Source organism: Bacillus rossius, chromosome 5 (assembly GCF_032445375.1).
Source record: "Bacillus rossius redtenbacheri isolate Brsri chromosome 5, Brsri_v3, whole genome shotgun sequence".
Lineage (NCBI taxonomy): Eukaryota > Metazoa > Arthropoda > Insecta > Phasmatodea > Bacillidae > Bacillus > Bacillus rossius.
The window spans coordinates 64695460-64709414 of NC_086333.1; the positions used below are offsets into that span (position 1 = coordinate 64695460).

Genomic DNA, 13955 nt, shown 5'->3' on the forward strand with positions numbered 1-13955 from the left:
ATACATTTCTTCCCCCCCCCCTGAAATTTTAATGACGCAGTCTGCGTCGTTACCCCCCTTTGTGGGCACCCCTGGTGAAACGAGTGAAGACGTGTCGACGGCATGCCCGTGACGGGTTGTTGTCACGTCGACGGTGAACTCACTTGAACGGCGGCTTCCTTCGGTGACCGTCGGCGGTGCTGCGATCTTCCGACGTCAGTGTTCGTCGCGCGGTGTCTTTGAGCTGTGTCAGCGGGGTGCACTTGCGTCCGTGCTGGCCCGCGCAGGTTTTATATATACCTCCTTCGCGAATTCCCCCCCCCCCTTCTTCCTTCCCCCTCCCCACCCCCCTCGGATCCCCTTCGGCACGCCGACCCTGCGTCGACCTCCCTCTTCCCCTCGACGAACCATCCTTCGCCGACCAAGGAAACTTCGCCCTTATTTCACCCGCGGTCGCGCCCCGCCACGGCAGCTCGGGGTTCACTGACGTGGAGTCAGACGCCCGAGCGGCTACGGACACGTCCGAAGTTCACCCACTCGCTCGTGCGATTTCGCAATCGGAACGTAAAAAAAAAAAATCGCGCGTGTGTACGATTTCGTGGTGTTTTTTTTTTATGTCGCTAACCTGAAATAACCAACATTATACTTAAGTTACGATCACCTACACCGGTGAAAACATACCGTAGCAGAAAGAAAAAAAAAACTTTTTTTTTTTTTTTTAGAATTTCAATAACGCCGATTTTAAGAATAAATTACGTAACTGATTTGCCCTAACCAACTTTTAAGTTTAGATACTGTTGCCTAGACCTGATTCCTCAGGTATATACGCGCTGTAAGTGAAACGTCACAGATATAGGTAGAGAAAATTGTGTAGGATATAAATATAAATATTTGAAAAAACTTGAACAAGTGTGAAAATATACAAGCGTACAGGAGAGTGAACATATATGGGAGTGTATTATAATGTGTGCAAATGTGAAAGTACACAAGTGCGCAAATTTGCAAGATACTATGATACAAACAGGCCATTGTGATGCTGCCATCTGTGTTTTCAGCTTGAAATTTGATAGATAATAAAATTAAAAAAATTAAAATTAACAATGGAGACTTACAATTATTGTAACAAACATCGCTCTGAACGTTTAACTTAGTTTCCGTTAAGGTTTTTTTTTTTCAACCTAAAGACGTTATTGCTTCGACTCACTCTACCAGCTGTAAATAAGTTTCGCTTCAAAAATAAAAAAAAGAACGAATGTTTATGAGAGTTTTATTTTTAATATCACACCTAATCTAACTTAAAATTCCTTTAACAACAATTTAAAAAAAAACACGCAGGCGAGTCTTTCAGTTCTCGCCAGAGATTCGTGACATCAAATCTCGGTAACAAGCAAATTCATGTGTTGTCATGTTGCAGATACACTTATAATACGAAACTCAAGACACGAAATTTAAAATGTGGCCGATCGTGATGAATATACACAAATTGTGTTTTTAAGAACAATTCTGGACGCGAATTAAACTTAGTTTCCGCACCCGCCGCTAGAATTCGTAGCCGGAACAACTACGTCGACTATCGAATAATTTTATAAAAACGTAAAAGACTTGAAAAAAACTGTTGTCTGCTAAGTAGGTTTACGGACGATAATTTTACGTGATTACGTCATAAGAAAAATTTGATGAAAAATTGCATACTTTTTTTTTCATTTTCAAATATTATTTACAGTTTTTGCAAAATTTAATTTAAATAATTTGTTTAAATATAATCACGAACAATTAGTTAAATAACTCGCCTTAACCTGTTTGATATTACATAAGATTTTCTCGCACGGTGGTTGGCCGGTTCTTGCATGCTCGGCTCAGGTCATGCTTTTTCGTGCGTGCAGCCGGCGTTCATCGATTTATAAGACGTTATCACGGCAAAAAAAAAACTTAACCCCCGTTTTGGACCTGATTTTCGACAATGAATTTTATAAAAAGCATTGCCCATTTTGGCCGTTCCCCGAAGTTACTCCCACCGCACACCGAGGGCTTAGATGTTTGCACGTCAAGAATGTTGTGAAGATGCACGAACGCGGATTCATTGTTAACGACTGACTCGGGACTTGTGAACGTCGTGTTTCGCGCGCGGGCGCCTGTGGCGTTGGGGCATGGGGCATCCCGAGGCCTCCCCTCCCCCCTCCACCGTATCTTTCTGACGTCCCGGCTCCATGCGACCTCACCACGTGCGACGAAGGCCGGTGGCTCGTACGTAGAGTGGGGGGAGGTAGAGAGAGAGAGAAAGAGAGAGAGACGGGGAATTGACACGCGCGGGTCCGAGCCTGGCGGTTGCATAAAAGGCACGGAATAAATAACCTCGCAGGAGCGGAATAGTCAAGCGCTGCTCCAGAGGGCAAGGAAAGGATGTGGGGAGGAGACAGCCCCTTCCAAACACAATTTTTTTTTTGCAGATTTTATTCATGTTTACGCAAAGAAAAAAAATTGGTTGTCTGTAAAGTAGGTTTGCGGACGATAGTTTAACGTGACAACGTCATAAGAAAACATTGATGAAATGATTGCATACTTTTATGAAAAAATTGAATCATTTTTATTGAATTATCACTATTTTGTATGGATACAAAGAAGTAGTGAAATTAAATCTACAATTTAATTGATAAATTTACTTTAATTTGCACTCATTAATTCAAATATGTCTATTACTTTAACGAAGATGTTATTTTAACTATAACTTTTATACATGTTTGCTATTTTAACTTCTTCCAATCTGTGTTATTCTGTAGGGATAGGACGATGATAGGAAAAGTAGGAAACGAATGGGATTGTATCATGTTTAATGTGCCTCGAAAAAGTCAAATCGATGGTTGTTCCAATCGAGTGGAAGAGAGATAGATGCGGCGCAAGCGTACAATGAGCGTAACGGGACACAACGTAGCGGGACAATGTGCGTTACGGGACACTTTTTCGTGCGTGCAGCCGTCGTTCATCGATTTATTAGACGTTTTCACGTCCAAAACTTCCCGCACTTACTCAAAAGATCACTTTGGAAATCAATTGCTAAGAAATCATTTTGTAATACTGCAGGATATGTATTGTTAATGTGTACAGCACATGGCATGTACAGTTACTGGGAAAACACAAATCATAAATACCCGGGTAAGAATAAGTATTACTGCGAACGCTATTTTGTGGTGATAACTGTTTTTTTTTTTTTTTTTTTTTCGTGTGATATCTGTAATTGTACGTGAATATTTCTGTTTCACTTTCAAAAAAAATTACATTGTTTACATACTGAAATTCGTGTGTTTAAGCATATATTTTTATCAAAAATATTTAGTGACTACGAATTTGTTAATATTCCCAGGCCAATATATTACTTTTGATGTCATTAACCCCCCCCCCCCTCCCCCCCGACTACTTTCTTTGTACGATAGCTCTGATCTTACATAAAGATACTGGATGTTTCGATATGGTGTTGAGTTGCGGCTAACTTTGGAACACTGGTGAATGGACCTCTGAATAACTTTCTCATGTCAAAAACGCACGTCGTAAATAAAAGTGGTTCATTTTACAATGACTTAATTTTTTTGGACTCTTGATTGCTAAAATATTTTACTGTAGTGTTATGGCCACATCTGCATGATTGCATGCTTGTCGACTGAGCCATGTTGGTTAGACGTCCAAAACATTGGCTGATACGTAGTGTTTGCGTTGTGGAAACAGTTCTGAATGACTGTGTTTAACGACGGATATGCTAATTCATACTTACAAACCATCATCAGACTTGATCAAGCAAAATTACCACAATTTTTTGAGCGTGACAATATGGCGACGTCAATGTTAAACTTCGTCACAGAATATCGTCACCTGAAAATTCCTTACTATATGATTAAGGCTCTGTTACAGTGTAAAATGTTTTGTCTCTAACTGTATTTGTCGACAAAGTTTGAGATGGTGTACTGGATGAAACACTATTTTAGCTTTCTTAATCAAAAATTGTTGGACGTATAACTCAACATGTTTTAAATCCTGTGACAGTGCCAAAGTAAATTACTAGAAAGAGCAATCTCACTGCTTCTTCTTTTTTTTTTTTTGCAATATTTACTTTTTTACCATTAAAATAATGCATTACAGTGCTGAATGAAAAACTTTAAAGTCTTTTAATTTGAATGCATTATTTGACTTTTTAAACCCCTATGGTTTTAAGTCATATTAATACTCCTCGCATATTAAAATAAATGTTTTAAAACCTTTAAAAATACAGACACATCATTATCTTTATTTAACAAACAATATTACTTTGCACATAATATTAATTAATTTACCTTCATAACAGCTTTATTGGCAGCAACACACTTAAATAAAGATTTTTTTGTAAAGCTTCTAACCAAGTATGAAATTTATTAACAAATACAATAGAAATTATACCATGAGTCCGTGGTATATTTCCTAAATTTGTTTATAAAAAGTGAAAATCAGAGTAAATGTTACGTAGAATATGAATTACTATGCATTATTCCAATTACTGTGCCATATTTTTTAATGGCAAATATACCAAACAATTTATACGCTCACACCTTCCATTAAATGTTTATTAACGTCGCCAAATTTATGCTGTGTCTACATAGAACTCTTGACTGTCACACGTAATTAAATGCAATGATATGCAGTTAACAGTAAATTTAAATATGAAGCATTACCATGATCGATCAGCCAGTAGATTTTTCTTAGTTGTACCCCAATACATCACACTCCATTTTTTTTTTTTTAAGAAGTTTCTGATAGAGCTTTTCTCGGAACTATTGTAAACTTCATTTACGTTCCATAATATGAATCTATATAAATAAAAATGTAAATGTTCGTTCTTTCAAAATCTTTTATCTCCGAAACATACTTTCAGCCACCTTTTTATATTCAACGTTCTCCAAAATATCACCTGTTACGTTGTAACAGTGGTTAGTATTATTTAAAAAGTTATAAAATCCATTAATTAGTACTGGTAAGATAAATTTAAAATTAATATCAATATAATATTTGGTAAATATGTAGTGTACGGATTATCGTCAAAAAAAAATTTTTAATCTGAAATAACTTTTATTATATGCTCTTTTACGTCCTCTTTTCATTACAGCCTGCGGATATAAGAAATTACAATTACTTTTGGAGATATCGCCGTTCTTATTTTGCAATACAAGACCTATGTAATCATTCGACCGATGATATTTTATATTTTGCCGTGTGTGCGTGAATGCAAAATAACAGAAATTTTTCATTAGGTAAGGTTAGTTACATTATAAATACTTCAAAATAAACGGACATTAAAAATAATAAAAATTAATGTTAATGGTTGTTTAGTTTTAAAGTATTTATAATGTAGCTGACCTGACCTAACAAACCGGGACAAAGGATGAACAGTAGGAACTCACGTAATTTTCTTTTTACTTATTACTTGCGCAACAAATAAAACATTAAAATTTGAAACGTTAAAAACTCACCTAAGTTAGAGGTGGGTACAATTCCTTTGCCATTCGTAGAAAATTACGTATTCGTTCACCAACGTCGTGAAAAATATTATTTTTTTTAAAATCATACTCGTAAATAAGCAACAAATGTTAACGCCGCATGAGTGCACATGATGAAAATTAAAAAATTCGATATATCCTAAAGTATTTGGAATTTCTTATCTCCGCCGGGTTTAATGAAAAGAGGAAGTTAAAGAGCACAGAATAAAAGTATTTTCGCAATTTTAATTTTTTTTAACAAATATCGCCCAAATATGAAAATTAAAAAATTCGATATATCGGAAAGTATTTGGAATTTCTTATCTCCGCAGGCTGTAATGAAAATAAGATGTAAAAGAGCATATAATGAAAGTTATTTCACATTTTTAAAAATTTTATTGACGATAATCCGTACACTACATATTTACCTAATATTTTTATTTGGGTTTTTACATTTGCGGTAAAAAGGAAAATGCGGGATGAGTTGGTTTTTGTTTGGTTAACCAATATTACCATATTTAATTAGTAATGGCATTTTAAATGGGCATACTTGTGGGAAAAGAGGACAGGAGTAAAAAGTTTGGGGATTTTGTTTAAGTAATACTAAGTCAACAAGAATCAGCTAATACGTTGGATAATAAATTTGATATCTGTACTCTTTATTTCAAATAAAGATGCGAATGTATCAAATATCATTATTTATAATGGGAGGTATTGTAATAAGGTGAAATTATTTATTTTAAGCATAGATTTAACCATAGTACATTTCTATACTCGAAATTAAAAAAGGCATAAGCATATCCACTTTAAAAAATATATTTCTTAAACAGTTTTGTTATGAAATAAATTTTATATGCACCTGACAAATTTATTGTGTATATTTATTTAGTAAAAATGTTTGGAATTATTAACATACTTTTCTTTCAATTGTAAGATTTTAGTAATACTCTGAAATTACGCGAACGAAGTCGTGGGTTTTAAGATATTCCAACACAAAGTCTAATTTTTCCCACACTTAGGTTCACACGTCCGGAGTAATGGAAGCAAACAGCCTCTTCAATTCTGTGTCTCAACTCTGGCAAATAATTAGGTAGTGACGAAACGTAGACACGATCTTTTATAAAGCCCCGAAGGAAAAAAACATCGCATGTCGTTATGTCAGGTGAACGTGGAGACCATCGAAAAAGAGCTCTGTCGTCTCGACCATTACGACCAATCCAACGGTCAGGGACTTCGACGTCCAACCACTCTCGTACAAAAAGATTCCAATGGGGAGGGGCTCCATCCTGTTGCCAAATAAAGTTTACTGGTTCACCCTCTCCTTATTAGGGGAAAATACGCCCAGGAGTCGCCATTTTGCGCAGATGGCGCTGCAAGCGAGAAAACAACAAAGCAGATCTCGCGCATGCACTTATCTAAATCTGCTTTAGTCCCTCCTTAAGGGGACCGCCTCGTCAGGGATGTATGTGTGTTAGTGAGGCGGGATGATAAGTGGGACGATCGATGGTATTTCTAGCGCGGTATCGCCTCTAAGCGCAAGGCTCTGAATCGACGCGTAGTCTTATCGTCGTCACAGGATAACAGTGAAATTTTAGCGGTGACCGCAACATTATATGGCCGAGAAATGAAGATAAAGGTGTAATGCAAGTCCCTTAAGTGCTTTTAATAATCTGTACTGGTTGTTTCACGCCTAAAAATTATTCTGAAAACATGCGTTTTAGTCATTTTAACTCTTCTATAAAAACAGTTTAAAAACATGATCCAAAATTAAAAGTACTTTTCGGGCCTCAGCGAACTCTTAAATGCTTTTCGTAAACATATACCCCACTAGGACATCTTGAGTAGTTTTGGAATCGCGTTGGTTTTCCTGAAGCTCTGTGCACCGTCTGTGTGACCAGGTAGGTGGAGCCCTTAATTGTGATCTTGAACCAACATCACACTGCAGCCAATGTTCGGGGCGCCCCGCTGACATGGAGCAGATCATCAGCGGGACAAAAAGGAGCTTCACGCAGTATCCGTGTAGCCAAACATGCGTGGCTATCCGGTGTTTTTTTAATGTACTTGGCCACTTAACTACAAGTATTTTAGATCCACGCCAACACACTCAGAAGTTCGACCTTGCGCTTTATGTGCCGTGATAGATAATTTAGGTCTAACTAACCACATGCCCAATGTTAACATTAACATCGAAACCATATCATTAAATATTCAAAGTAGGGTCCTACTACATGGTGATTATTATGAGCAAGTATTTTTCGCAAAAACAAAAAGAGCGCTAGTACTTCAGTAAGTTATGCCTGCGCCACCGATTGTTTCCTTGTAATTGGCGGCCGCCTACAAGAGAAGAAATTACCCTGTTTGGTCGGGCGATTCAGGACGGGTTCGCTTCAGCACTGGGTGGCTGTGATTGGTGTGACGTGAGTAGACAAGTTCCTGAGAGAAATTAAGCCAACCACGAAACACAGGCAGTACTACAACACAACTAATCTGGAAATCTTTCAGCGAAACAAATGAATGGCTCTAGTGACTATCTATAATTTTTTGCCGGTAATTTACGGCGGGAAACCATATTATCGACTTCAACCGTTCGTTATTTGAACTGCTTGGCTCCACCACATTTCAAGTCGTCCATTTTGTTTCCAAGTACAGTCTTTATTTCATGCCAGTTTTTTACACGTGTGTTTCATGTATTTATTACCTTTAATATATGTGTGCGTGTGTTTGTGACTTGCTTTAACGAAATCAAACAATTGATATAAGAACAAAGTTTTAAAACAACAAAATAAAGATAAAGAAAATATAAAATGTCCAGTTTTCTTTTCTCAAGCAAAATCATTACTTAAAATCATTCAGTGACTGAAAGTCTTCTAACCCTGAGATTTAGCAATTCTCTTTTAAAATTTCTAAAATTCCATTAAAGAGAATAGGTACTTAACTCGTAAAAAATGGCATAATGGTCATACTGGACCTACTCCGTCCCAAAATCCTGGCTAAGGACCTGTTAAAAATAAAGTATTTTCACACATTCCTTTACCATTTAGCCTACAATAATCTGTGTAGATATTTTCATACCCAAGAACGTCCATGCAAACACCCGTTTTAGCTTTTTATCATTGTTAAAAAAACTCTTAAATGCTATTCGTAGGGACACCTGTATTTCGCGATTTCATTTCATGTCAAGGTATTTCACAAAACACTGTAGCTTTTTCTAAGTCATGGCTAGAGACCTGTGAAATTCGCGGATTCATTTCGCGATAGGATAGAGTCCAAATACTTTTGACATTAGTTTGCTTCAGTGATTGGGCCACAGTTTATCTGAAGGACTCTGGGCCAATGAAAAATCTTTAACAGAAGAATTAGCGAATCACGATCATTCCAGTGAACAGGTGTTACGAGTCCGTAACCAATCAGCAGATGTAATTTGCACGAGTGCATAGAGGATCCTGGAGTCTATCCTTTAGGGATTTGAAATCGAGAATTTTACAGGTCTCTAGTCATGGCAAATTGTGAGGATGCAGCAGTACGGTGACCACATTCTCATTGGCCCCGTCAAGAGCGGGACGACACCTTTCACCGACCTCAGCCAATAACCACAGGAGAAAAGCTACAGTATTTTGTGAAATACCTTGACACGAAATGTATTCGCGAAATACAGGTGTCCCTAGCTATTCGTAATCAGACACATTTGAAAAAAGGTTGAGCTGTTTGTGAACCGTTCAAGGTTCATTCGTATCTTTAAGATGGCCTGCGACCTGTAGAAAGGAACGCCAACTTTTCTTCCTGGCGCGTACTTGAAGCATCTCCAAAGAGTAATTTCACGCCAGGTAGACGGCATCGGGGGCATTCGGAGACGATGAGAGGTGACTAAATGAGAAATGATTTTCTGGGTGGTGGGGGGGGGGGACGTAGGTGATGGATCGGTGAAGGGAAACGGAAGTACCACCCGAGGGACAAATTAAAAAATCGGCTCTCAACAATGTCCGCTGATGTTACCCGATCGTGGGCCGGGGAGGGGGTGGGGGAGGAATCCCTGGTCCTGCCCCGCAACTGGAGTCGAACCCGTTCCAGTGGGAGACGAGTGACTCGACCACGCGGATGGAACATAGACTCGAGTTCCAGGAAGAGCTGACGGCTTTTTTCAGGAGTTGAAAACGGCGCATCGACGATGCGAACCGTCGCGCCGGTGCGGGAGACGTTCTCCGGCAGATTCCCCCACGAGGTGCTGTTGCATTCTGGTTGGAGCGTGGAGGAGGGAAGGGGGCGAGGAGGGGGAAAGGGGCGACGACCCCGCACGCGCAACAAACATGGCGTTGCCCCTCCCGCGGGTCCCCCGGGCAGTTGTTTACCCGCGGCCGGCGACCCGGAAAATGGCTGAGGCGGTGGTTCATTGATGTAGGCCGGCGGCGGGCGTGGGAGGGCCTATCGCAACAGCGGAGGACACGTGGCACTAGTGGCCCGGGACCATCGCTACACGTAGAGCCACATTTTCGTGCTAATTACATTGCAATTATTTTTTCAAGTTATACTTCTTTAAGCGAGTTATGAAAATACATAATGACGAAAGTGGAATTTCACGATGCAATGAAATTTTCACATGATAAATAAGGCAGTACTGAAGTAAAAAAATTATATATGTGCTGTAAAATTGTCGCTGGCATGGAGTGTCTGTGGAAGGTTTAGTAATCTTGCAATTTTCGTGGAAGTGTTTTTGAGGTTATGTTCCCATCTTAGGTATGTATAATTTTTTATAACTATATTTTATTATATCATTATTTAATAAATAATTTGATTTGATCATTCAGCACATTAATTTTTTTCACTATTAATTACAATTTGTATCAATTATTTTTATAAAATAAATAATTAATTGTAAATGTTTATATAATTATTAAATACTGAATATTTATTTAAATTTTTTTTATTTTGATTGAATTTACACTCTACTGGTACCAACCATGTTTATAATATCCCTCTAGTCATGATTCTATTATTTTTTTATTTATTTTTTGCATTCAAAATGAAATTAGTTTTTTTTATCTTATAACGCGCGCACTCTTTTTTTTTTAATGGAACAGAAACATTCATGTAAATTACAGGTATTTGTAAATTTGTACATTTGCATGAAAACAATTGTGTCACCACATAACAGTGTTCGAAGTAGGCCACTACTGGGTTCGGATCCTTACCTCCGAATTTATGCTTTGAGTTGTCCCAGTACCTCCAACAGGTCAAGTTATTTGTAAACCGTTCCCTGAATAGCTTTCCACTTATAACTGCACACATTAATAAGCATAATATAACAGAATTAAGTAAAATTATTGAAAACTCAATTGCTTTTAAATGGTTTTAAATATATATAATTATATATATATATATTCTTGAATGAAACATTGGTAAAACATAAAATTAAGTCCCAATTGGGTGTAAAAAATGCTCAGTATTATCTCGAAAAACGAATTTCGAACATGGAAACATAACCATAGCCATGTGATGTACAAATTTACAGTATCTTTATTGTAGTATTACACACTATACCTTGGCATCTGGTTTCCAAAGGAGTCATGAACAGAAAATTATGTTCTGTGTAGAGCCACGATAGGGGACCGGAAAATTTCTAGTAGTTATTTTGTGATAGGATAAAAATTCAAATAGGCACACCTTTAAGCTTCTTTCCCTATTGACACTATACCATTAGCAGTTACAGTAAATGTACGGGCTTTCAAAAAAAAATAACTTGAAATAAATTAAGAGTTCTTTGTAAACTCAGACAACGGGATCTTCGTAAAAATTACGCCTGATTCCGGCTTCAAATTTGTTTTCTTATGAAAAGGGTAAACACTAGTGTGGAAGGGGAAAAATTAGGTTATATATATAAATATCAGTTTTTAATTTTCACGGCTTCTTTCGGTTGTAATGTAGACGGCAAATATGCATAACTTTGACTCACTTTACTGATTGAATCACAATTATCTCGACACTCTTCTTTATGAATATGGGTCAGACAACTATCAGCCAGCAGTGGAGTGGTCGAATCACATAGACCCAATAAAAATAAGTGGAGTATCTGTGGTAAGAAATCAGCCTGACCCGAAATGAATCCACGGAATTTCCGGGTCTATATCTATACATAGAGAACCAAACAAATTCGCGGATTTATTTTGCGATAGGCTAGAATACAATTACTTTTTTTTTTTTGCTGCTTCAGTAACTGAGCCACAGTTTATCTGGAGGACTCTGGGCCGATGAAAAAAAATCCCCAACACACTGTCTCTCTATCACCCTATCTCTCTTTTATATTTAATACAATCCAACTCTGCAATGCGTGCGCCTTCATACACCAAAAAAACACGAATGCCGCTAGATTATATGAAATACACACATTTAGACGTGACAACGTCTAATAAATCGATGAACGCCGGCTGCACGCACGAAAAAGTGTCCGTTACGCACATTGTCCCGTTACGCTGTGTCTCGTTACGCTCATTGTACGCTTGCGCCGCATCTATCTTTCTTCCACTCGATTGGAAAAACCAACGATTTGACTTTTTTGAGGCACATTAAACTTTTAAAACACTCCCATTCGTTTCCTAGTTTTCCTATCATCGTCCTATCATTAACAGAATAACACATATTGGAAGAAGTTAAATAACAAACATGTGTAAAAGTTAAAGTTAAAATAATATCTTCCTTAAAGTAATAAACATATTTAAATTAATGAGTGCAAATAAAAGTAAATTTATCAATTAAATTGTAGATTTCATTTCACTCCTTCTTTGTATCCATAAAAATAGTGATAATTCAATAAAAATGATTCAATTTTATTCATAAAAGTATGCAATCATTTCATCAATGTTTTGTTATGACGTTGGCACGTTAAACTATCGTCCGTAAACCGTCTTTACAGACAACCAATTTTTTGAAACTTTTCGTGCGCCATCTATTGTAAATAGTTGCACTAATTCAGAGACCTTCGCAGGCATGAGCATAACAACTCACCAAAGTTTCATCGCAATCTGACGAATGGTACAGGAAAGTATACGGCACAGACAAACAAACATTCATTTCCATATGTATAGATTAAACGTTTTACAACTACGATTTTTTTTGCTATCCAATTTCCGACCAGTTGACTACAACTTGAGGATAGACACGCAATCCATAGACTAACACATAGGGGCAGGCAATTTCGCGAAAAAAAAGTCTGAACGCCTATTAGACTGCAACAAGGTATACCCACACCAGCGGTTTCCTCATTCTGATTGGCGGCCGTGTGCGGGAGAAGTCGTTGCCTTATTTGACCGAGCCACACAGGACGCGTCTGCTTCCGTATTGAATTACTGTGATTGGTTGTACTGACATTGGACATGTACCTGAAAGAAACTTACCCAATCACGAAACACAGACAATGCTACAGTGTTTTAACTTTCAGCTAGTCTTGTAATCTTTTAGCGAAAAGTGCATGCCCCTACTAATACCTCCATGGAAACGACTCATGAGCCAGAATTATTATTCGGACTATAGAGAAGAGGAACTGTCATAAAATATTTACCAGTGAATTTCCTACACGACACACGCGCCACCTATTGCACGTTGTCTCACTGAGACGGTGACCTTCCTCGTGTTTCAAAGGTCAAGTGTGAAAAAATTTCATGGAGATCGGATGAACAATGCGTAGAGTCCCGGAAATTTCGCGGATTCTTCTGGCCTCAGGATAGAATTCAAAGTTATAGGTGTGCTCGACCCATGTTTATTTCCCCATTGGTAGAGACCGGAAAAATTCGCGAATTCATTTCGCGATAGGCTAAAATACAAATAGTTATACCTCAGTGTTGCCTCTGCTATTGGCTCACAATTCACCTGGAAGACTCTGGGCCAATAAGAAACAACCAACGAAAGCTTTATCGAATCACAGGCTGCTACGTTGGAACTTCTCACAAGACAGCAGCCAATGAGTGGGTTACATTTGACAGAGTGCGCGTAGAACTATGGAGTTCATCCTACAGTTCATTGAACCCGCGAATTTTTCCGGTCCATACCCATTGGTTGATTTCATAGCGGGAACATTTTTATCCTTGTTATTTGGCACTACCTGATTCGCTTACTTCTCTCCTAGCTGGACGTCGTTGGCTCGTGGTCACAGAGGGGCGTGTCAAAATAACTGCGGTCCAATCATGAACACAGAGCGAGAGTGTGAAGGTTTGCATTCTAGCTTGCGACTAAATGAATTAGCGAAAATTCCGTCACTCTAACAATGCGTAGAGACCTGCAAAATTCGCGGATTCAATGACCTCCAGGATAGACTCTACTACACTCTACACACTCGGACAAATGCCACCTGTTCATTGGCTGCTGACTTGTGCGTCGTCTCGACTGAGTGTCTGTGATTCGACACTTCTTTGAGCCAGGGTCTCTAATTGGCCCTCATTAATCTAGCTTAACAGTGAACCAGTGGTAGAAGCAGCGCTAAGGTATAATTATTTG

At 38.1% G+C, this 13955-nt stretch overlaps 1 protein-coding gene across 1 annotated transcript in view; it reads right to left on the reverse strand.

Moving 5' to 3' along the window:
* LOC134531903 (juvenile hormone esterase-like) overlaps positions 1-235 on the reverse strand; it is a 66122-nt gene extending 65887 nt beyond the window's left edge. Inside the window, exon 1 of the mRNA XM_063367934.1 lies at positions 144-235. The gene's annotated coding sequence lies outside the window, so the exon portion shown is untranslated. The remainder of the gene's footprint in view (positions 1-143) is intronic.
* Between the last annotated feature and the right edge of the window lie 13720 nt (positions 236-13955).